This window comes from Sus scrofa, chromosome 9, assembly GCF_000003025.6.
Source record: "Sus scrofa isolate TJ Tabasco breed Duroc chromosome 9, Sscrofa11.1, whole genome shotgun sequence".
Classification (NCBI taxonomy): domain Eukaryota; kingdom Metazoa; phylum Chordata; class Mammalia; order Artiodactyla; family Suidae; genus Sus; species Sus scrofa.
This window is the reverse complement of record NC_010451.4, coordinates 59,728,362-59,753,865: the sequence shown is the minus strand read 5'-3', so window position 1 is coordinate 59,753,865 and position 25,504 is coordinate 59,728,362. Positions and strand designations below refer to the sequence as shown.

At 46.8% G+C, this 25,504-nt stretch overlaps 1 protein-coding gene and 1 long non-coding RNA gene across 6 annotated transcripts in view; one reads left to right on the top strand and one right to left on the bottom strand.

Moving 5' to 3' along the window:
* OPCML (opioid binding protein/cell adhesion molecule like) overlaps positions 1–25,504 on the top strand; it is a 1,103,452-nt gene that overhangs the window by 387,297 nt on the left and 690,651 nt on the right. The gene's annotated exons all lie outside the window — the stretch shown is intronic.
* Positions 18,389–20,829, bottom strand: LOC110262226. Its single transcript, XR_002347021.1, has 3 exons — positions 20,404–20,829; positions 19,421–19,474; positions 18,389–18,888 (listed from the first exon to the last, which is right to left on the bottom strand). It is a non-coding gene; the product is annotated as an uncharacterized LOC110262226 (long non-coding RNA).

Below are 25,504 nucleotides of genomic sequence, written 5' to 3'. Positions count from 1 at the left end.
ATGCAGGCAGAGATGGTGCCCAAGATTCTGGTTCTAGAAACTGGGTGGATGAAGATTCATGTTCAAAATGGGGACTGGGGTAGGATGAGGCTGGGGGCACCACTGGGAGAAGATGCGGGTGTAAGTTTGGATTTGTAGAGATGTCTAGTAGGCAGCTGGATAGATCTGAGTTGAAAAAAGAATGATGGCCTGGATATAGAAGTATAGATTATATACCATAGACTGGCCAGCATGTCGATGACAGGGGTGCAGGGTGGTGGATAATGAAGTGAGATGCGTTGAAAGTGGAGTAGAGTGATCCAGGGAGCACTCACACACCAGGAACCATCTCAGTCTAGGGAAGACAAAAAGAAGGACATGGGCGAACTCCTGGGAGGCATTTTAGGAGATGGCTTCTCGGGAACTAAAGTAGGAAAGGGTTTCAAGGACAGAGTGGTCAAAATGATCATTAAGAAGACAAGCCTGAAACATGTCTTTTAAACTTTGCAAACGGGAGCTCCTTGGAAGCCAATATTGAGTAGTCATGGAATATGGACAGCAGTGGGACAGGATGAAGGGTGAGCAAAGGAAGAAAGTCTAGACATGCTTGGAAATGTCTCTGTTGAGGGAAGGAGAAAGGGTGATGGAGTCGAGGCCATAAAACAGATGAAAGCACAGGTGGAGACACAGTCCTGCCTCTCAAAGCTTCTTAGTCTTCACTCAAGAGCAAGGATTTCCTCATCCTCATCCAATCTCTGCTCTGTCTTTAAGACACCTTCCTAATGGTGGGAGAGGCAAATATCCCTTCAAGGGAGCATTCACAACAGGCCTTTTTTAATAGAAAGCTTTCTTAACCTATGCTAATCAAATAATGGGACAAACAGAGTAGGATCTGATTGCATCTTGTATCCCTCTTCCAGAAAGATACAAAAAACAGTGCTGGTGCAATGTTCTCTGAGATGAGAAAATCACAACTCAGGGCAGCACAAGGTCTAGGCTTCCATTCCCAGAAACCAAGTTTCTTCCTTTTGCAAAGCTTAGCATTTTACTCTTCTTTTGACTATTCTTCCTTTTTCACAGATTTTACATTGACCTGCTTGTCCTTCTTTTCTAGCCCATTGCCCACCTCTCAAACTGGATTCATCCTCAATTTCTTTATTTTTATTTATTTTTTAATTTTTTTATGGCCACAGTCATGGCATATGGAGGTTTCCAGGCCAGGGGTCAAATCGGAGCTGCAGATGCTGGTCTACACCATGGCCACAACAACACCAGATCCTTAATGCACTGAGTGAGGCCAGGGATCGAACCGGTGTCCTCATGGATGCTAGTCAGATTCTCTTCCCTGAGCCATGATGGGAACTCTCCTCCTCCTCAATTTCTTTCTTTCTTTTTTTTTTTTTTTTTTTTTTTTGTCTTTTTGCTATTTCTTGGGCCGCTCCCGCGGCATATGGAGGTTCCCAGGCTAGGGGTCTAATCGGAGCTGTAGCCACCGGCCTATGTCAGAGCCACAGCAATGAGGGATCCGAGTGGCGTCTGCAACCTACACCATAGCTCATGGCAACGCCGGATCGTTAACCCACTGAGCAAGGGCAGGGACCGAACCCGCAACCTCATGGTTCCTAGTCGGATTCGTTAACCACTGTGCCACGACGGGAACTCCCTCCTCCTCAATTTCTTAATTGACAGTTCTTCAATCTGCTCATTTCATTTTCACCAGTACGTTTTTGTCTGATGTGTTGGAGTTGTTTCCCCAATAAATGGTTTTTCTCTTTAATTTTCAGGTTGTCTTTTAAGATATTTTAATGCTGATAATTAAAAACAACAGTAGATGAAAGATACCTTTTCCCCAATGGATGAAGTTTCCCAAATATTTGGACATGAAAAAAATAAAACTAAATCCTATGTGGGAGAAAATCCTAATTACGTAATCTGTTATAAAAAGTAAAAGTTCCCAGTGACAGGAGAAAGCAGAGAGGGACTAAAACCATTAAAACTCACCATTTTATACACTTAAGAGAAAAAAATCATAATTAAGAGGCATTTATCAGACCACTTATTTTGTCACTTTTTTTTTTTTTTTTTTTTTTTTGCCAGATCAGTTTGACAGCAATATCTTTAAAAAAAAAAAAAAAAGAAAGGAAGGAAGAAAAGGATATCCTGCTGTGGCACAGTGGGTTAAGAATCCAACTGCAGTGGCTCAGGTCACTGCAGAGCCATGAGTTCAGTCCTTGGCCTGGCACAGTGGGTTAAGGAACTGGTGTTGCTGGAGATGTGGCTGGATTTAATCCCTGGCCTGGAACTTTGATATGCAGCAGGTGCGGCCATATTTTTTTAATAAAAAAATTAAAATGAAGAGTTCCCATTGTGGCACAGCAGAAATGAATCTGTCTAATATCCATGAGGTTGTGGGTTTGATCCCTGGCCTTGCTCAGTGGGTTAAGGATTCTGCATTGCCATGAGCTGTGGTATAGGTCACGGACGAGGCTCAGATCCCATGTTTCTGTGACTGTGCTGTAGACCCCTAGCCTGGGAACTTCCACATGCTGTGGGTGTGGCCCTAAAAAGACAAAAAATTAAATTAAATTAAAATTAACTACATGGAGTGTGCCCACATTGCGAGGACAATGATAATCACTGTCATTGTCCTTCTGCCTTGATCTGCTCTGGACCTTCACCCATGGAGCAGTCGGGTCCCAGCTCTCTAGAAAAGATGCTTCTGGGCATTATCTCTGCAGGGCAACCATGTGATTCCTGGGTCCTTATCAATCCCCTGCCTGCTAAGCCTGGATCTTTCTTCCCCGGGGTCCTCCAACCAAAAAGTGGGCAGTTCATCTTCTCTCTAAATGAAGAAGTGCATCAGCTGCTGAGCACATGTCTCCTGGGCTTGCTTACCTGTCTGTGCATCTTCTGAAAGGGACTCTCAGGTCAGAATCTAGGTGGAACCAGGTGTGTGGTATTGGAGATCCATGGGGCCATCTTCTCTCTGTACCTGCAGGGAGAAGCCAGCATGCTTCCTGCTTTCAACCTGTGCAATAAGGAGAAGAAAAGATGGAGGTCTAAGGAAAAAGGTGCCAGGGTGGAGCGTAGGGATGCTTCCATTAGGGTTCTGCCTCCTGCCCTTGGACCAAATCTGTGTGAGAAGAGCTGAGTCAGGTGGTCTTGGGTACCTTAAAGGATAGACCAAGGCTGTGGGGAGAAGAGCTGAGTTGGGTGGTCTTAGGTACCTCAGTGGATGGGCCACTGGAGGAAGAGACCCTGAGGTGGGCAGGCCTGGGTGTCAAGAGACTTTTAGCAACCCATCAGGAGGTGATGCCACATGTGGTCTGGAATGGGATCTGAACACTGAGAGGTGCTGGCTGACCACAGAAGGCTCACATCCTGGGAGTCCCCAGAGCAGAGTAGAGTAGAGGCTGAGCCTGCCATTTGGGCAGCAGGGTTCTCCTCTCTCTGGGGGCTTAGCTCCCCTGCAGAGAAGTCTTTGCTTCTGCCATAAGCCCTCTCTGCAGCTCATTGCTGGAGCTCAGCCCATGGCCTTTCACGCCCCCTCTTTAGAAAAAAGCTCCCCGCTGCGGGCTGGCTTGCTCTCCCACAGCCTGTGAGCTGCATCAGGACGTGGGAGGCTTGACTGGCCTGATTCAGCTGCCAAAGGGGAACTCCTGTGTGCCACCCGCACCGCCCTCTGGCTGTGGTGTGTCAGGTCTGGCTGCAGGGCCCTGCTGAGAAAGGTCGCCCCATGATACCACAGTTCTTGGGATCCTGCTCCCCCGCCAATGGCTGCCAAGGTTTTCAGGCTGTGGAATGAATATTTCATTACCCTAGCAAGGGGGGAAAGATTAAATTAGTAAAATGATGATAAAAAGGGATAACCTGACTTCAACCCTTTTATTATGCTTCACACAACTAGACAGCAAATTGCGTTCTGGGGCTTCTGCTTAGATGGCTGTAAAGAATCTAACTTTTGCTTTCAAATTAACCTGTCAAATCATATATTTATAAAGGAATGAAGGGAAGAAAATGAGGGGCCTAGGTAGTCCTACGCATCAATTAGAGGGAAATTAATTACAATTTACCTGCATTAGCACATTCACACTCCCAGATTACCGAAGGAATGTCTCTGTAACAGGAAGGGAATCAAAACAGACCACTCGGTGGGGGGTTGAGAGGGAAGGGTTTGACCCTTCGTCCACAGTGAGGGTGGAGAGCGTGGGGAGGGCTGCAGTTAGATGTTCTTCCTGGTGTGTACTGATGCAGAAGCCCCTGATGGTGACATAATTTGATGAAGTAACTTCTTTTTTTTTTTAAATATTTTTAGGGACACACCCATGGCATATGGAGGTTCTCAGGCTAGTGGTCAAATCAGAGCTATAGCCACTGGCCTACGCCACGACCACAGCAATGCAGGATCTGCACCACATCTATGAACTACAGCACAGCTCACAGCAATGCCAGATCCCCAACCCACTGAGTGAGGCCAGGGATGGAACCCAGTCCTCATGGATACTAGTCAGATTAGTTTCCTCTGAGCCATGACAGAAACTCCAATGATGAAGCAACTTGCTAAAGAACCTCCATGCACTAAGGTGGTGAAGTGGGCATTCATAGGTGATAATTCTGCAAACCTTCAGATAAGGATGGAGTCTCTCACTGTCAATAAGGATCAGAAAACAAAAGGCAAGCACACCCTTCCTTTCCCTGTGGGGCACTGGCGTAGGTACAGGATCACAGCAGAAGTGGTAACAAAGGAATTGAAAGGGGTGACCCCCTATTAAGCAGCTCCTCAAAGGCATGGAATGGCATCAGATTCTTTTTTTTTTTTTTTTTTCTTTTAGGGCCAGACTCTCTGAATATGGAAGTTCCCAGGCTAGGAGTTGAATTAGAGCTGCAGCTACTGGCCTACACCACAGCCACAGCAGCTTGGGATCTGAGCTGTGTCTGCAACCTACACCGCAGCTCACAGCCACGCTGGATCCTCAGCCCACTGAGCGAGGCCAGGCATCGAACCCACATCCTCATGGATACTAGTCACGTTCATTAACCACTGAGCCACGATGGGACCTGCAAATGGCATCAGATTCTGAGGGAAGTTTGGCAAGCCCAGGTGGCACAGGACCCCTGAACATCGAGGTGAAAAGCTCATGGAAAAAGAAGTCAGCTACTTGGCAAATTAAATCTTTGTCTTTGTTTCTCTCAACTGAGAACAGAGATGACATTTTGCTTCATGAAAGAATCCTCGAGGGCCCTCGAAGGTCAAGAATAGGCTTGGTCTAGTCCCCGGGGATCTTATAACCACTTCTCGTGCTGGTGGGAAAATCGGGTTTCTGTGTTTCCGGGTTTTTTTTATACCCCTGGGCACTCAGCTGAGATCTGTGCTGAAATCCAGAGAATGCCAGGCCAGTGGTATCTGCACTGCCCACTGGATGAGGGGTGGGAGCCTGGGTTTGGGTGGTGGGAAAATCCCTGAGCTCTTAAAGACTCAGTTTTCTCATCTGGAAAGTCTGGTTGGTTAACACTGCAGTGTTTCCAACTCAAGTCTCCTTTTAAAGATCACGATGTTCCCGTTGTGGCGCAGCAGAAACGAATCTGACTAGGAACCACGGGGTTGCAGGTTCGATCCCTGGCCTCGCTCAGTGGGTTGAGGATCTGGTGCTGCTGTGAGCTGTGGTGTGGGTTGCAGATATGGGTTGGATCCTGCCTTGCTATGGCTCTGGCGTAGGCCAGTGACTACAGCTCCAATTGGACCCCTAATCTGGGAAACTCCACATGCCGTGGGTGAGCCCTAAAAAGGACAAAAGACAAAAAAAATTTTTAAATTAAAAATAAATAAATAAATGAAGATCACAATGTCTATATGAAAGCTCTTTATAAACTTTACGGTGTGAGGTTTATTGCTGCAGCCGCTCTCCTTTAAAAGGTGTCCTTTTTTTCAAGCACATACATCCTTCCTCTCTCCTTCTGTCTCCCCCTCTTCCTGCACTCCGGCAGCGGAATGCGACAACAAACTTTGCCAATTGTGTGGGAGTCTCTGAGGCCCATTAGATCTTTGTTTTCCTCTTTTTCGATTTCTTTCCCCTCTGGGGTTGATGAATTATTAATGTCTTTGAAATAGTTTCACAGGCCTTCTCGGAGAAGGTTCCGAGGCCGGGGACTGAGTGGCTTCCTGATAGAGCGCCCAGTTCTTCTCTGCAGCCTCTCACCCAGCTCTGCAGCCCCCTGGTGGGAGTGCCCCTTTCACATTCATGACTCGGACCATGGGGTCCGCTGGAGGTTCCTGCAGCCCTGGAAGAACTGGGGAGGGCACAGAGGAGGAGGAAGTCTTCTTAAGATGCTTGGGCCTCTTTAGGAGACTTATAAAACAGGTGCAGAGGGTGGGTGGGGATCTTAAGGTAGCCTGGATCCTGCGTTTCAGAAGCTGCTGAGGCTATAAGCCGAGAGCCAAGTGCCAAAACGTCACATGGCTTCAATTTTTAAAGAGGACACTTTAAACCATTGCAACACATGTCAAGTGTTAGAGCTTGAGGAGCTAGAAATGTGAAGAGTACAGCCTTGGGTTCAAATACCTGAAAGACGATGCAATATAACCTTACACGCTTACTGATGTGGCAACTCACAGCATGGACTCTGGAGTCCTGGGTTTCAGCCCCATCACTTAGAAGCTATGTCAGCTTGGACACATTTCACAACCTCCTACAGCCCAGACTCCCGCTCTGCACATGGAAGCTGATGATGGGGTTCTCGGGGTTGCTGCAGGATCAGGTGACATCAGCCACACAGAGGGTAGCACAGTGCCTGGCAGATGGCAAGGGTCCGATCCACGGTAGCAGAGGTCCTTAGTCACCCTGTGCCTCTGGCTTGTACTCTACCTGCCTTCGAAGCTGTTGCCTCATTTATAAAGTGTGTGTGGTTGGGTGGGGGGGGCAGTGTGAGGAGGGTAAAAATGCCTAAGATGCATTTCACTAAGCCACTTCAAAGGTTCAATGATTCAGTGAGATGATGGAGGAGACTGGCCACCTGGGACTGGCCGGAGAGGAGGCTGAGCAGGTGGGCCGCCCTGGTGCGTCCTGGAGGCACCAGCTTGGAGGGAGCAGAAAACTAAATAGCAGAGGTGATAGAAAGAGGAAACAAATTTTGTGTTCTTTGCAAGTAAATTAGCATCACCTTACTTGGAGGGAAAGGACAGGAGTTGCCTGGGGCCTCACTTCCATGGCTCTGAGGCAGGCTGGGAAGAATAGGAAAATGGTATTTTTGGGGGGAATACACGGGTTTTATGCCTCAGTGTCAAACTGGAAGATCTCTTATCCACCCTACAGAGTCTGCTGTGGGACCTGCTGCAAATGATATCATTCCTGATTCTTTTTTTTTTTTGTCTCTTGTCCTTTTAGGGCTGCACCCATGGCATATGGAGGTTCCGAGGCTAGAGGGCTAATTGGAGCTATAGCTGCCGGCCTATACCAGAGCCACAGCAATGCCAGATGGAGTTGTGTCTGCGACCTACACCACAGCTCATGGCAATGCCAGATCCTTAACCTACTGAGTGAGGCCAGGGAGCAAACCCGCAACCTCATGGTTCCTAGTCAGATTCGTTTCTGCTGCACCACGATGAGAACTCCTCATTCCTGATTCTTAATTTACATGGCCCCATTGGTGAGTATCATGGTGTGTGGCAAAGTGAGGGGAAACACCCAACCTAAGTAACCGGCCTTTAGGACGAGAGGAGAGTCATCAGTTTAGGTTTTTAAGCAGTTCAATAGGATTGAGGTGGTCATCTCGTGCATTGCTTTCCCCTGTTCAGAGAGCAGGTGAACTGTTGTGTTTGCAATGGAGCAGAGCAGACTGGGGAGGAGGAGGGACTTGCCCCCCACCCTACTCCACCTCAGCCCTTCCCTCCCCAGGACCCAGATCCTCAATCTCAGCAGTGGCTCTACCATGTCATCCTCCAAGGACTTGCCCCCTTTCCTTCGTCAGCTGCCACCTTTGGCAGCTCCCCACCCCACTTACCACCCTGGATGCTTGGAGTCAGCTCCTGGGGCTTGTCCTTGTCCAAACCTATCCTTCCTGCCTGTCTGACCTTGGAAAATTCACTTGAACTCTGGGCCTTGCCTCTGCCATTTCTAGGGTTGGGGCATCAGGACTGCCCCCCAAGTCCATCTCTGGGGTTGGTGGGGATAGAATGAGAACTGATGTGGTCCTCTTGGCATAGCATCTCTTTGTCCTGCAGGCCAGACTCTGGAGAGGCGGGCAGAGCTATGAAAACCAATCCCTGTGGAAATTCTCCCTTCTCATTTGGGGGAGGCTGGAGTGACAGAGTCACTCTGTTTCCTGATAGCAGCAAGGAGCAGGGTCCAGAGGTTGAAGTGTCCATGGGCTTCATTGCCAGCGCCTGGCTCCCGCGGACCCTCCCTCTACAAATTCCCTGATGACATCATCAGGCCATGAGCTCGATCAAAGACAAAGTAAGGTGGCTGGCAAATCTCACTTCAACATCAAGGCTAAAAGGGGCCTTCAGTTGGTGGAGAAGGAGAGGAAATTGAAGCTCCCCAAGGCGAGAGTGGAATGAAACCCCTGTTTCCAAAGGGGTAACATCCTCAGTGTTTGCTTCTAAAAGGCAGTTACTCTGGGGATGGACTGTGGCAAAGCCCTGGTCCCCTAGGATGAAACCCTCATCTTTGACCCCAAACACATCTCTCCTCCCCATCAAATGGGTAACTAGGGAGGGAGCAGTGGACCTGCAGGGAGAGAAAGCACTAGCTGTGTGGTCACTTGGGGGCAGGCAATGAGAAGGGTGATTTGAGTTAAATGTAATCATCATTACAGATGGATTTTTACAGACGGAGAAGAGGTTGTAAACCAGATGAGTCTGCATAACTGATAAATAATGGGGTGCTGGGCTGTGAATTCCTAAACGAGGGCATAGGTTTATCCTCCACAGTTTTGTATACCCAGGACCAGCCTGCTATGGTGCTATGGTGTGCAGAGCCAGGCCCTCGTAGCACTGATTTAAAAGTAAAAAAAAAAAAAAAAAAAAAAAAAAAAAAAATGGAAGAAGCAAGACATGGTGAGCTGGCAGTAGGTGCATCACATTATCACATTAGCCCTGGGACGTGTCAGGCAAACACCTGATCATGTATGTATATCCCTTCACTCGATCCCTACAAACACATTCCAGGTAAACTTCATCGTGCTAATTTACAAACCATGCTTACTTGCTAATGTCCAAGTAGATGCTCTTTGCTGTCAGAACCTTCATCCCACTCAGGTGATGGGTTCTCCATTTGGTATAGCAGGTGGGCATTTCTCATCTACCTGTCCGCTGGTCAGCCTAGGTTTAGCCCATCTCAGCCTCATCCCCTTGCCTTTCAAAATCTCATAGCTCTTCAAATCCCCAAGACCTGGTGTCACCCTGGTGTTTGGCACTGGCCCTGCTTGGCATAGTTTTCTCTCTGCATTTGGTCAGATGTGCTGAAACTAGAGCCTGCTTGTGGAAAATTGTGGAAGGGCTACAATCTCAGCAGCAAGAACAATGCTTCTGACAAGCCATTCGAAGTGCATGTGGGGGTGGCAGGGGGGAGGCTAGGAGCCCTGCACTCCCGGATTTGGGCCTGTGCCCTACTGCTGACAGCTGATTGAGAGAGTCCATCTGTGGAGATGTTTATTGAAGCCTGTGACATTCACCCTGGGGGAGGCATGGCCACCAATTCTCTGCACCCAGCAGAGGTCAGGAAGGGAACGGCTGACAAATTGGACAGCTCTTTTTAGAAGTTGAATCTCAAATGTGGTTCCCCACTTGTCTATATTGAACAAAGGCCCCAGCCCTGCCATGTTATGAGGTCTGGACAACACATCCTCTGTGTCAGTAGCAGACAGAGTTGTGCTGGTGAAAATCACACTCTCATTGGCCGTGGCTTCTCCTCCCTGGGCTCAGAGACTCTGATCTGGAGCCCAGCCATTCATCATCCCTGTGGTCTTATCAAGTAGGCCATTATCAACCATCATTAGCCCCATTTCTCTGTCTCACAGCCAAAGTCTCAGAAAGGCTGAGTGATGCTTCTGGCGGTACACAGCCAGTGAATGGTCAGCCTGGAGTGAAAGTCCACTGAGTCAATCATGGATCCATGCTAATATTTGCATATGGGAATAATACACCCTCTTCACAGAGCTGTCCCTGTTAGAATTGCATATCAGCATCCTTAAAACCTTGTAAGGTAGTCACTAGTCACTTTGCAACATATATGGCAAGTTTAGTGCAGAGGCCTCTAACTTCTTGGAGTCTAGGAGAATCAACACATTGACATTTGTGAAGATCAGGAAATTAAGGTGTTGAGCTTGGTACTGAATCTTTTCATTCTTGCAATTGCCTGTATTCTAAACCTCAAGTCACAAATTGCAAGGAGTTATATGGGAAGCTGTGAAATCTGGAGAGGCTGCACCCAAGGAGACTCCATCCCACGTCCAGTTGGTGAAGATCTCTGAGATAAGCCATGATGCACTCAGATGCTGGAGTCCGCATATTACTGATGGGGAACCAGCCAAGCCTCAGAGGGAGGGTCCATCAGCAAGTGTGGATTGCTATTAATTAGTGAAACTCAGATTTAACCTTGTGCAGAATAGAGGACAACTCGATATTATTTTCTCTTCTCTAGTGAATCCCCTATTAAACTTTCAACGTCTCCTTCAAATAGTCCCCATTTGTAATACTCCCAAATCCATCATTGTCTCCTTTTCTCCCAGCTCAAGACTCCTGCCCTTACTAAACAGAAAAAAATAGAGCCAACCCAGTGGAAACTTACTCTCCCTACTCCCTTGACTTTCTTAAATCCATCTTTCTCATCCTTGTCCACTGTGGCTCCAAGTCCTAGTATTTTCCTCTGCTGCCACATCTCTCCACATTCAGCAGCTGCAGCCTGCATCTTCAGCCCAGCCCCTCCAACCACAAGGTCTCAGGGCCTCCTGATCCTGTGCCCATCTTCACTCTGTGGACTTCCTACCTCCAGGCCCCTCCCTCCTTATGAGTATACCCTGCCTACTCCCTTCAGGGTTATCCTCCTAAAATACAGGTTTTGTCCAGCATCTTTCATGCTCACAAGCTCTCCATGGCTCTTACTGCATTCAGAACAACCCATAAACACTGAAGCCTCACTGGAGTTCCCTCTGTGGCACAAAGGGATTGCTGTGTCTCTGCAGTGCCAGGACCTGGCTCAGTGGGTTAAAGGATCAGCTGTTGCTGCAGCTGTGGCATAGGTTGCAACTGTGGCTCGGATCTGATATCCCTGGCCCAGGAACTCCATATACCATGGTATGGCCAAGAAAAAAAGAAAGAAAGAAGAAAAGAAAACAACAACAAAAAACACTGAAGGCTCACATTTAAACCTCAATAATGTGACCCGAACAAACTTTTTTTCAGCACAACTTTTTCTCCCATCCTCTACCTCTTTTGTTGCCTAATGTAATAACTACATTTCTCTGGTTAACCATTGAAACATTTCTTCTTGCTAGAATTTCCTTTCCCATCTTATTCTGTTTCCATAATTGCCAGTTAACATGATACCTAATTTATACACCTTACATAAAGTCCACCTCTCTTAAATATCCTATCATATATGCCCACCATCCCTCACCTTAATGAAACACATATTTCCCTTAAAATTCTGTAGCCCTCTGTAATTCCAGTGGAACACCCATCATTAGAGGTACTCAGCCTCAGGTTACTTGGTGGTGGCTGTCTCTATTTCTCCTATTTTGTTCACAGATATCGGTGAGCAAAGTTCTCACTCCTCTTTGCTTCCCCTGCAGAATCAGGCAAGCATAATTTAGAAAACGTATTTGTTGAAATGAATCTCAATCAGTCTTACCTCCATTTCCTGCTGGTCCCCATGGACCACCTGAAGACTCGGGTCCCATCTGGTCCTCTGTTGTTGCTAAGAGCCTGGGATTTTTCTTGCCTAGATACCCAAGAAATAGTTGTTTCCTGCTTCCTAGAAACTTGAATTAATTCACCTCTCTGGTTTGCTAACTTCCCTTTGTCTTTCACCCAGATGTCTGAGTATTGTTTCTGATATATTGCTTGAACTTACACCCATAGCTCCTTTTATTTCCACTAGAAAGTGATAGAAGTATCTCTTATATACCTGTTAACAAAGAACATGTACAAATTAGTTGCAGTCGTTAGAGTATGGGCATTTGATCATTTGTCTCAATCCATCTGTAATTGGTTTGGATCTCAACTGATAAATATGCATTTACGGGAAATAAGACCATCATCAGAACCATCCATTCACTTCTTCACTCAACAAACATTTAGGAAGCACTGTCTGTGTGCCGGCCACTATGTTGACGGCTCCTGGTGGGCAGGAAAGCACAGCAAGTACTTTTTGGAGCTCACAGGGGGACCCTCCTGATAGGTCACTTAGGTCCAGGTCCATTCCAAGTGCCATCACTACTGGATCTGGAGGTATTTTAAACCAATACAACAGTCACCTGAAGGAATAAAACTCATTATTGCCTAGACAGATAAAAAGGAAAGAAAGAAGGACCAAAAAGAAGGGCACCGTGTTTCAGAATGGTGTTGGCCTGTTTCTCCCTTTGGGCATGAGCCAGATTGACTCAGGATGTGTGGCCAGCAGATGGGAAAGAGAGGGATGCCTGCGGGGGGTGGGGGTGGGGGGAATGGACTCTTCTTAATCCCTGGCAACTGAGGAAGAGCACAGCCAGGCAAAGGCGGGCCGCTGCTTTTTCCCTTTTCTTCCAGCAACTGAAGTGTCCTTTGTGCACGGAAAAGGATGTCATTCCTCCTTACATCCGCTTCTTGACATTCCCCTCAAAGTCCCCTCGTCAGGAGAGAGAGGAGGCCAGGATCCAGGGAGCAGGCAGACCCTGACTAAGTGCCATCTCTTCACTCTCAGATATGAAACAAGAGCCAGACAAAAACAGCATGCTCTCAAGGGCCAGCCGAGCCCTCCTTCATCTTCACGGAGCAGAGTCTCAAGAGCCCTCTGCCTGCCTCCTCGCCTCCTTCTGCCTGCCTCTTAAGAAGAGCGATGTGGTTTATAAACCCGAGCTGCAGGTAGTAATATAGAGATGGAATATGTAGGCTGTGGAAGAGAATAACAACAGTATTAAGCAGCAGTTTGGACACTTGCAAGAGAAGGTGGTGAAGTAGAAAGATGAGTACAGAGTTTCTCCAAGGGTCCTAGCTTCTTCTCTTTTTTTTGTCTTTTTTTTTTTTTTTTTTTTTTTTGTCTTTTTTAGGGCTGCATCCATGGCATATGGAGGTTCCCAGGCTAGGGGTCCATTAGGAACTGTAGCCACTGGCCTACGCCAGAGCCACAGCAACTTGGGATCCAAGCTGCGTCTGACTTACACCACAGCTCATGGCAATGCCAGATCCTTAACCCACTGAGTGAGGCCAAATATAGAACCCGCATCCTCATGGATCCTAATTGGGTTCAGTAACTGTTGAGCCACGCCAGGAACTCCAGGATTCCAGCTTCTGATTCCTAGATTCAGGACAGGCCCTGTAAACATTACTTTCCTCACAAAGAAGAGGGCACAATGGGACTGACCCCTCCTTTACCCCCACATTTGCACAGGGGGTTCAGTTGAGATTTGGGGATGCACTCTGAGCAGTGTCTTGGTTACTCTATTTTTTTTTTTTTTTTTTTTGTCTTTTTGTTGTTGTTGCTATTTCTTGGGCCGCTCCCGCGGCATACGGAGGTTCCCAGGCTAGGGGTTGAATCGGAGCTGTAGCCACCAGCCTAGGCCAGAGCCACAGCAACGAGGGATCTGAGCCGCGTCTGCAACCTACACCACAGCTCACAGCAACGCCGGATCGTCAACCCACTGAGCAAGGGCAGGGACCGAACCCGCAACCTCATGGTTCCTAGTTGGATTCGTTAACCACTGCGCCACGACAGGAACTCCATTTTTATTTTATTTTACTTTATTATTATTATTTTTTTTTTTGTCCTTTTGTTGTTGTTACTATTTCTTGGGCGTCTTGGTTACTCTAAATCATTCTGTGTGCTACAGTTAACACCGACAAACTTTAGCTATGAACACAACAATAGTTGTCTTCTCTCTCCCCATGTCACTGTCGGTTGTCTGTGGTCATCCTGGGACTTGGACCTCTTCATGCCACGGCTCTGCCATTTTCAGACAGGGTGCTTCAAGTTCATGCTGACCACTGACCACACAGGATGGCAGAGAGCATTTGGCCTGGCCTGGAACTGCCACATTTCCTTGCTCACATGGCATTCAGGGCAAGTAGTGACAGCTTTCCTTCTAGACAAAAGGAGTTTGGCAGTTGGTTTGTGTGAGCCACAGAGGGAGAAATGGGCCTGGTGACCAGCTAGACTGCCCCTGGCTCAGTCACTGTAGGTGACATCATCTGTCTTTCTATCTAGAAAAGGGGTGGGACAGGGCCTTTCCTCCTCCAGCTGTCTATCCATGATCAGCTGTGCTCTGCTGTTGGACTCACCATCAAAGGCCACTCCGAGGGGCAGATACTCAGCACACACTGTGGCTGACATGTATGTGACCCCTGATCACGTGAGGACAGTAGCCAGCATGGCCCCTGCTGGGGCTGCATAATTATATTCATGCTAAAGCCTGCATAGTCCAGGAGCATGAAAAGGCCCTTGTCAATCTCTTCCCAGAGCATCATACGGACAGTCAAGGAGGAAAAGGGCTTGGAAATTGGCCCACGGCCATCAGAATGCCCATTACCAACAGCTCACTTCCAGCCATCCCCACCCATGCCCAGGCCCCCTTCACACCTTTGCCTCATTCATCAACCACTTAGGGTTTCAGCAGCGGTAAGCATCTTATTCACTCATTTAACAAAACTCGTAGGGAACCTACAGTGTGCTCTGTATGGACAAGGCTATGGCTGCAGGTAAAATCAAACCTCAGACCTCTACTGCTTTATAGTCTTTTTACCTTCATAGAGGTAAAAAGAAAAGAAGACAGGAGTTTCCATCGTGGCTCAGAGAGTTTAGAACCCAACTTGTATCAGGATGTGGGTTCAATCCCTGGCCTCAATCAGTGGGTTAAGGATCTGGCATTGCTCTGAGCTGCAGTGTAGGTCACAGATACAACTTGGATCCCGAGTGGCTGTGGCTGTGGCCGGCAACTGCAGCTCTGATTCCACCTCTAGCCTGAGAACCTCCATATGCCACGGGTGCAGCCCTAAAAATCAAAACAAAATAGAAGACGGTCTGTAGTAACTATCGAGTCAGCAATACCAACAAAGATGCGAAGCGGGTTCAGAGGAAGTTAAGGAAGTTCCCATGGGGCTCTCACTGCAATGCTTTGATTGGGTTTAGGCACCCATCTGAAGCCATGCAGACTTGCGGACAGCAAAGACATCACAGACATAAGTTTTGGGAGTGGTGAGCCACTCAGTCTGACCAGAGCAGAATACAGACATTTAGACCAGGGGACATCCCCAGGAATACACAGGGTGTATTGATTTATTTATCAGGCATTGGAGACTTTTGTGATTTAAACTAGTAAAGTTGTACTCTCAGAAATACATGTTGAGAAAATTGTTCTTTTGGTAGAAGACATGATGGATTAGAACAGAGGTGAAACTAGGGAAAAGGAAATAATATTAATAACCACTACTTATCGAGAATTTACTTAATATGTGACAATTTACTTAATCATATCAACCCCTCTATGTGGTCTGTACTGTTATTGTTTAATTGCTCAAATAAAAGTCACAGTGTGAGCTCCAACCCCCAAGGCCAGGCCCTTAAATGTTAGGAATTTTGTATGTGATAAGAAGAGCTTGAAAGGAGTTCCCGTCGTGGTGCAGTGGTTAACGTATCCGACTAGGAACCATGAGGTTGCGGGTTCAATCCCTGCCCTTGCTCAGTGGGTTAATGATCCGGCGTTGCTGTGAGCTGTGGTGTAGGTTGCAGACGCGGCTCGGATCCCGCGTTGCTGTGGCTCTGGCCTAGGCTGGTGGCTACAGCTCCGATTCAACCCCTAGCCTGGGAACCTCCATATGCCGCGGGAGCGGCCCAAGAAATAGCAAAAAGACAAAAAAAGAAAAAGAAAAAAAAAGAGCTTGAAAGAGGAGGGGGTGTGATGAGAAATGAGGGAAAAGAAATGAGACAGTGATGGTAAGGGAAGATTGGGTCAAGTGTGCTGATGGACTGGATTTAGGGGATAAAGGAAAGGTGAGATATTTATCCACATTTTCGTCCTGGATGATTCTAGAAAAGAACTTTGTTAAAGAAATTGAGGAGAAAAACTTAAGGAGGGGGAGAAGGTCATTTTAACTGCAGATGTTTCAGGTGAGAGGGATGAAGGGGGTGGCCATGCTCAGGAGTTCATCCCCCTCCAGGTGAGAAAGTGGCTTTCAGTTCTCAGCTGGGAAGACCCAGGGGCAGCATCCAGGAGGCAGGGAAGTGTGAGAACAGTGGAAGACAGGTGTCATTGGTCACGGTGACCATCATGAAGTAGGGTGGTCTATAGGGAATGAGGGAGAGACAGAGGGCTAGGATTTGGGGGGGAACTGAAGGCAGCTGGGGTGGTCCTGGTCAAGAGAGGGCAGAGGGACCCAGGGAGCGGGAGGCCATTTTGTCCAGCAGCATCGGAACCCTTGCTCGAACCAGTTCTGTACACACAGAGGATCTGGTCCAAAGGATGAATGGGAGAGAGAGAGATAAAGGAATGTGCATTTGTGGGGTGGGATCTAGAGGGAGAGTGGAGGATGCCAGTGAAGAGAGGTGTGCAGTGGGCTGTGGGCTGCAGGGAAGAGCTCAGCCTGGGGTGGACACTGCCCTTCCTGCTGCCCCTGCCCTCCCATCCTGCGGTCCTGCAGTCCTGCGGTCTCACATCTCAAATTCACGCACTCTCACTTTAAACTCCTCCTTTCTGTCTTGCTAAGGCTCCCTGCTCACCTCAGGAAAATCGCACCCGCTCACCTGTATTTCATTTGCAGGGAAAATGTAAAGGCTGACCTTGATTGATGCATAAGAGGAACCCTGTTCATCTCCCTGAAAACTCAACCCGACATGTGTGTGGGAAATGAGACCAATATCTGTGTGTCAGAAGCTCCCGTTAAAGAAACAACCTAAACAGCCTCACCTCTTCTAATTAATCACCCCTGTTTCAAAGCAACCCATTTCTTCACATCTCTATATTCAGCAAGTGCCTCTACAGAGCTCTTACAGAAGAGCATGTGTTTGGCGGCAGGTGCATTGGGTTCAAATTCTAGCTCTACTGCCTCTATTTAACATTGGTGACATCCGTAGTTCAGTGGGATTAGCCACGGAGCCCACACCTCATTAGGTTGATGGGAGGATTTCATGATTAACTACATTTAAACCCCTTGGAAGAGTATCTGGCACATGGTCAGCCCTTGCTAACAGGGACCATTGATGCTGGTGAGTCATACAAGAATGAATGTGATGCAGTTCCTAGCCTCAAAAAACTCTCATAGAAGGGAGATTAATTTATTTGTATTTTTCTTTACTTTTTTATTATTTTATTTTAATTTTTAGTATCGTTGATTTACAATATCCAGTCAATATCTAATGTACAGCAAACTGACCCACTCATACATCTATATATGTATTATATGTATCCTCTATCATGTTCCATTGCAAGTGGCTAGATATAGTTCCTTGTGCTATACAGAATCCCCTCCAAAGGCAATAGTTTGCATCTACTAACACCAAACTCCAAGTCCATCCCACTCTCTCCCCCTCCCCCTTGGCAACCACAAGTCTGTTCTCCAAGTCCATGAGTTTGTTTTTTTTTTTCTTAGATATGCTCATTTTTTGCCATCACTTATTGCTTAATTATTAATGTAGCAGGACCATGGGAGAGCACTTTAGTAACATTAAGGGTTAAAATTGCTTTGTCAGCCCATGGAGGACACTGACAAGCCTTCATAGCATTATACCTGGACAAACGCATGCTGAGGGCCATACAAGCAATGAACCAATTCCTATGAAATGTATCCCACTGTGAGCTGGGGGACACTCCATGTACTTAACATTCAGCGTCTGTGCCTTTGGCCAGAGAAGAGACCCGTAAGTCATTGTGACACTCTGTGGGTTTATGGGTGAGAAAAGACTTGCCTAGCAGTGGAACTCCCTAGAAATGGTGGGGAGCCCAGGAAAGGCAGGTCCCTTACACTGGTATCTCCAGGAATAGGAGAAGATCATAAGGGCTCCCTCTAAGACATGACTTTGGAGCCATTACAACCAACAGCATCAGCCGGGGTGGGAGAGAGGTGTTACCCCCTTCTTTGGGAGGAGGCTCTTTCATTCAGGCATAAATAAGACTGAGAATCCAGGAGGTGGAAGAGAGGTCCTGGGAGGCCTACCATGGAGGCATGAGCAGATAACTGTGTAGACTGTCCTACTTTGTAGATGAAGAAACGATTTTGAGAGGTTAGGAAACTCTTTTCAAATTAGGAGCAAACCCTGGTTGTCCAGCCACCAGGAAGGATCTACACTGGCAGGGAGAGGACAGGAGGCTTCCAAAACCTCCCCCTCCCACCTTCAGGGAAGAGAGGAACCCCTAACTTCCTACAAAGGACCTTGAAAAAGGGCCTGTGTTTTAACTGCTTGGTGCATTTAATTTGCTGTTTGCAAACCTCTCTAGACTGTTCCCACTTTAACTGGAGGTCGATTTTTCTGGCATGCTTAAGAGTTTCTAATGTTGCTAGAAAGTGCAATTTGCTGCCAAAGTGTGAAACTTCACCCTAAATGGAAAGGAGGAGGAATAGGAAGCGAGTGCATGATTGGGTCTTTTTCCCAGGCAGGAGATAGTGTTCGAGGTTGCAGGGAGCCTCAGAGCAAACCAGGGTCCTTGGCCCGTATCTTGCCCTCGTGGAATTCAGAAAGGGTTCCCAAGGCAGCACAGCAGGAGAGTGTGGGGCCACACCAAGCTCTGTGTTAAAAATCAGGCAGATATCAGAAGCCAGCATCATAGTCACTCCTACAGATTAAAGAATCTTGAACCCCTTGACATACATTTTATTCATAGGTCAACTCTCCTTGTTTAAAACAAACAAAAAAGCAAAAAAAGCCTATTTAATAAAAGTGTTGATTTATGGTCGTCTTTCTCTGTGCCAAAAATTCCAGAATGATGTAAACCTCAACTTTCAGTAGAGTTGAAAAAAATATGTGAATAGGAGTTCCCATCATGGCTCAGTGGAAATGAATCTGATTAGCAACCATGAAGACGCAGGTTCTATCCCTGGCCTCACTCAGTGGGTTAAGGATCTGGTGTTGCCATGAGCTGTGGTGTAGGTCAAAGATGGCTCAGATCTGGCATGGCTATGGCCATGGCTACAGCTCTGATTCGACCCCTAGCCTGGGAACCTCCATATGCCGCAGGTGCACCCCTAAAAAGACAAAAAAAGAAAATATGTACATGTGAATAAATAAGAACACCATTTATCCCAAAGAAGCTTCCTTACCTTCACAAAAGAGTGAATGCTTTTTTCCAGGCAGAAGAGTTGATCAAGCTTGAACTTATTAGGAAAACCAAGAATTAGAAACATTTTCCCAGAAAGGCTAAGCCAAATGCTCTGTAAAAGTATTTCTCTCTCTTCCTCTTTCTCTCTCCCTCTCTTTTTTTTTTTTTTCTGGAACAGTTCCACAAAAAAAAAGCTTCCTGTTGTTAAATGGGCCCTAAACCAGTGATGGCAAAATCATCCTTCACATTAATGATCCTGTTGGCCTTTTTGGTCCTGGAAATATGCAAATTTTTGAGGGCATCCGTCATAATTGGTTTTCCCCAAAATAGTTTACCTTTGTAAAGGCAGATTTCTAATGACCATTCTCTTTTGCTAAAAAATAATATCCCCTAAAATATCCCCACCAAATATCACCCTCTACACCAAATATGCCTATGCATACACACACACACACACACACACACTCACATTCACACACACTGACACACACAATGCACTGGCTTTCTTTAACTAATACCTAAGGCCCACATATTCCAGGTCATTCAAAAGGCAATCACACCCTGCATTTGCAATTTATTTTCTAGTGTAGCATGTCCCCCACTTCTCTCTCCTTTATTCTCTCTCCCTCTCCCCTGAAAGCTCCTGCCTGGCCCTCTTCCTTCCATCTCTGCCTCTTGAAAGCCCACCCTGCCCACAAAGGAAACATCTCTATCATTAGTCCTGGGTGATTCCTCACTGCTGTCAGTGCCCCCCACCCCCACCCCAACCACCATGTGCTGCGAAGCCTTCCCCTTCCCTATTGATCTGGAAGCTGCCCTCTCCCTGTCCACCTTGCCGTGCTCCCAAACTCCTGTCTCAAGGTCTGAGGACAGGGCAGTGGGCTTGCCCAGCGCTCAGAGCTCAGTCTGCCCTGCTCGAGGGTGGGTCTGGGTTTGGCAGTGGGGGCTGGAGCCTCCTTGTCAGATAATTCACCCCCTTCCTACCTTGCCCTGTTTCTTCCACAACCCTCCCGTTCCGCATAGCCCAGCCTCTCCAGAGCCATTACTCTGGGGCAGAAACCTGCTGCCTCTGATATGAGTGGTACTAATTCTTCTCACCTGTTCCGTATCAGCCTCAGACCCTGGGTCCCCATAGGCACAGGTGCCAGGACTTTCTCCTTCTAAGTGGAGAGACTCTTCAGCCTTCAGAATAAATACGGGTGAGAAACAAACTATTGGGATGGATCTGCAAAGGGTAATATGATATTTCTTGGTCAATATTACTTTTTCGTCCCACCGTGGAATTCTGCAGCTGCTGTTCCTGGCTAGCTTCCAGCTTGGGTAATTACATTATGCTTACCTCTGTTTCTCTTGTAGTCTGAAGATAACTTATTCTTCATGTTTTTTTCCTAAATAAAACAAAAAAAAAGCCTGCTTTTGGTGCTGCTGTATGCAGAGGCAAAGGGGTGGAGCCAGGCAGCGGAGCAGAGAAAGAAAAGTGGCCCATTCTAGCGGGGCCCTTAGCACCCCTGAGCCTCAGTTTTTTCATCTGTATCTTGGAATCCTCTCTACCTGAGTTGTTGCAGGAATCATACAGGATAATGCAAGTGATCTGCCGCATAGAAAATGTGACAGCGTGACTGGTAGGCACCGTCGTGCTGAGCATTCCACGTGAGAGAGGAAACCCTCCTGAAGTCTGAAAGCTGATCCCAGTCTCTACCAACTGTTAGAGCAGTGCAGTGGAGCTCAGGGAGAGCAATGCCCATGATCACCTAGCTCTGATGCTCTGGAAGGGAAATAGCACGGGAACAGGAATCACAGGGCTGGTTTCTGATCAACCAAATGCTGACCAGCCAACCACCATTTAAAGCCCCTCAGGAATAAGCAGGAGTGTTGGTGCTTCAGCCTTGTGTGTTATTAGGAATGTTGTGAAAGACAGGAGAGATATTATGGGCATGAGAAGGACTATTCCACATGAGGAGGAAGACCAGCCAAAGCAAGTCAGGCTAAACTAGTAAGAACAGTTCCTTTCAGAGCAGTTCTTCCAGAAGTTTCCTTCTTTTGATTGTGCAATTTTGTACACTGCACTTGATTCTAAAATGAACGTGAGGGAGTTCCCATCATGACTCAGTGGATACTGAACTCGACTAGTATCCATGAGGTTCGATCCCTGGCCTCGCTCAGAGGGGTAAGGATCCCGCTTGGTTGTAAGCTGTCAGCCCGGATCCTGCATTGCTGTGGCTATGGCGAAGGCCGGCAGCTACAGTTCTGATTTGGATTTGACCCCTAGCCTGGGAACCTCCATATGCCACTGGTGCGGCCCTAAAAAAAGACGGAAAAAAAAAAAACGAATGTGAGGCTGTTATTCAATGAAGGAAGAGAATCAGTAAATTTTGGTAAAATGCACAGTAGAATGATATGCAAGAAATGAAGAGGAGGGGGTATCCAGAAACAGAAAATCTAGGAAAATGAAAGTGGTTCTGATTAAGCACAGAGCTCTGTGCCAAAGCCCCTCGTTGGTGCTTTCTGTGTCCTCCCAGCCAGAGAGACTTGGGTCATGCTGCCAGTGGGATGCCATGCCATCTCCCTTTGCCCTGGTGAGGTTCACACAGGACTCTGAGTGGAGCAGAGAAGGCAGAGGACCAGGGCTGCAGCAAACATGGAGGGTGTTGGGACAGGAGCCTAGGGACTGCAGGGCAGAGCAGGAAGGGATGGCTGAGAGTGAGTCTGCAGGAGGGACTGTCCAGCCCAGCAGATGTACCCCTACCCGTGTGCCCACAACTCCCAGGGAAGGCCTCCCTGAAGGACCAGGGCACCCCACTGGAGAGCCACCTTGTATTATTTTATGCAGATGTCATGTCCCAGACACCCCTGCTGACTCGTGCCCTTTCCCTGGTTAAGTCTGCACATGGCAGTGAAGCAGGCTTGGAGGGGCAGGCTGTATGAGCAGGAGAGGGGAGCGGGGACACCGCAGGAGGGTGAGGAAAGGCCTGGGGAGCCTTATTAATAGTTAAGTGGACAAGGCTGATAATGGGATATCTTTTTATTGGCCCAACAGATAAGTTATAATACACAAGCTTGCAGGCAGCTCCTGTGATTTGCGTTGATACAATTCAGGCTGAGGCTTCATTATGTGGCAGTGATGATACGGGGCCTGTGTTATCAAAGGCAGCTGAAAAGAGTGGGGAGCTCTCTCCTGTTCTGTGTGTGCTTATTCATTAACGGTTAGGAAGGTGCTTTGTGCCGGGCGGTGCTGGATGTTTCATGGTGAATCATTAACAACTCAAACAGCTTCATACATATGTCTTATTGATGTGTAAAGTCATTGCAGCCCAGCCTTTTCTTTTTTCTTTTTGTTCTTCTCTTTCTTTTTTTTCCCCTGAATGAATGAGTTCTGCTTGGCTTAGGATTCTGCGGAAAGAAATGTCACTCCTGCAGAAAGTGACATTTTCAATGATTCAAGGGTCTTTTGGATCAGAGAGAGACTGCTGTAAGGCTAGGCCCCAGGAAGCTGACCGTCTCGTTTAAGAAAAAACAAAACAAAACAAAACAGGATGATAGATGTTTAAAGAAATAGTCTGGAGCAGGGGCTGTTGTGTAGCTGCCCCTTAAGGGAGACAGAGGGGAACCACTGCATTGCCCAGGAGCAGCGGAAGGGGAAACAGTCTCAAGGTTGACCAGCTGCCCTTTTGGAAAGGGGCCTCATGATAACAGGCTGTCCATGAAGAGGCAGAGGGCCTGGTGGGGAAATCGAATGGTCAGCAGTGATGTGAAGTCAGGAGAGACAATGCAGGAGATGGAGGCAAAAACGTTCAGCAGCTGACAAGGGAACAGGAACATGGAAGCTAAAAACAAAGGAGGCCAGGCAGCTTTTCCTGGCTGGGAACGGGAGGAGAGATGGGGCCAGAGTTAGAAGCCAATTATCTCTGATTGCACAATCAGGACCCTGCTTCCAAACCAGGCTCCAGCCCCGCCGCCCCCAGGGCCTGGGACCACCTGAGAATGATGTCAGAGTGCAGAATAGGACGAGTGGGGAGGGATTCAGCCCTGCTTAGCACAGACGACATTTGGAGGCTGTGCCTTCCGAGTTCTTACAAAGCAAAGAACTTCCCGGCAGTGTTGGGACTACTTTGCTGGCAGAATTTCCATTTCTGAGTTGTTAGCTACCAAACAACCTAAAGTAAACTTTCTGATTTCCCGGACTTTGGTTCTAAGCCCTCACAGAGATTTGTCAAAGGGCCAGTCCTTCGTGCTGGCCCTGAAGCCACCAGCCCTGCCACCCAACCCCTGCTGCTGGCCCCTGAGTACCTTTGTGTCTCGTCTATACAGCTTTTGCTCCCCCGATCCCACTTCCCCATGTAACTTTAGTGCAAATCCCACGGGGGTGTTTCCTGGTCTGTTTTTTCCTTTTATGCTTTATTTTATTTTGTTTAGAGTTCAACTGAAATATAATTGATGTACAAGAAACCTCACATGTGGAGTTTCCACTGTGGTGCAGTGGGTGAAGAATCTGACTACAATTGCTCTGATTGCTGCAGAGGTACAGGTTTGATCCCCAGCCCAGTGCAGTGGGTTAAAGGATCCTGTGTTTCTGGAGCCATGGCTCGGATTCAATATGACGTGGGTGCAGCCAATTAAAAAAAAAAAAAAGAGATAATGCCCACAGAACCCCCCCCGCCCCATAAGGTTTTATCATTTTCCTTTGAAACTCTCTTTTCCACTCTAGGGAACTATATAGCTTTCTAACATAGCAAGTTATTTTATGCTTTCAATAAATGGAAGCATGGGGGATAAACTCTCTTTTTTCTGGCTTCTTTCATTCATCATCATCATTCTGAGATTAGGTCAAATGTGTATGTTCTTATATCATTCCTTTTATTACCAGATCATGTCCCATTACAATGATAAACCACAGTGGGGGTTATCCTTTCACTGGTTGATCAATATTTGGGTTGCTTTCAGTTTGGAGCTGTTAACCAACAAAGTTGAGATGAACGTGTGTGTCCAGGTCTTTATGACCACATACCTTCTTTTACCGTGAGTAAATCCCCAGAAGAATAGCTGGATCACTTGATATCCTGGTGCATGTTTAATGTTTGAAGAAACTGCCAAACTGCTTTCCGAAGTGGTTATACCATTTTACATTCCTACCAGCAGCATAGGAGAGTTCCAGTTCTTCTGCATCCTTGCAGACACTAGGCAGAATCAGTCCCCTTAATTTTAGCCATTTGAATAAGTGTATGGTGGCTTCTCACTGTGGTTTCAATTTGCATTTTCCCTAACAACTAATGATTTTTGGTGTCTCTTTATGCACTTGTTGGCCATCTGTGTGTCTTCTTTGGTAGAGAGTTTTTCAAATCTTTTGCCAATGTTTAAATTCTTGGTTTCCTTACAATTGAATTATAAAGCATTTATATTCTGGATACAAGTCCTTTAGTAACTGTATGATATTTTCCAATATTTTCTATCAGTGTTTAGTTGTCTTTTCATTCTCTAAACAGTGTCTATCAAAAGAACAGATTTTAATTCTAATAAGGTCCAATTTACCAATTTTTTTTTCTCTTATGGGTCCTTCTAAACTTTTATAGTTTTAGGTTTTATATTTAGGTCTACAATCCATTTAATTTTTGTATGTCTCCTGAGATACGGTTTGAAGTCCATTATTTTGCATATGGATATGCAGTTTTTTCAGCAACATTTGTTGAAAAGAGCCTTCTTTCTCCACTGAATGTCCTTAACACATTTGTCAAAAACCAGTTGTCCATATACGTGTGGGTCTACTTCTAGACTCTCTCTTCTGTTCCATGGTTATGTTTCTCTATCTTTACACCAAGACCACACTGTCTTGATTGCAGTGGCTTTATTATAGTCTTGGAACTAGATGGTGTTAGTTCTCTAACTTTGCTGTCGTTTCTCAAATTTCTTTGGCTATGCAAGGTCTTGCTTTTCCATATGAATTTTAAAATCAGTTTGTCAATTGCCACTAAAAAAAAAAAAGCTGTCAGAATTTTCAGTGGGATTGCATGAAATCTATAGATCAATTTGGATAAGATTGGCATCCTTGACTAGTTTTGATGTTGGGCTTGACTCGTGAATTGGGTTGGGA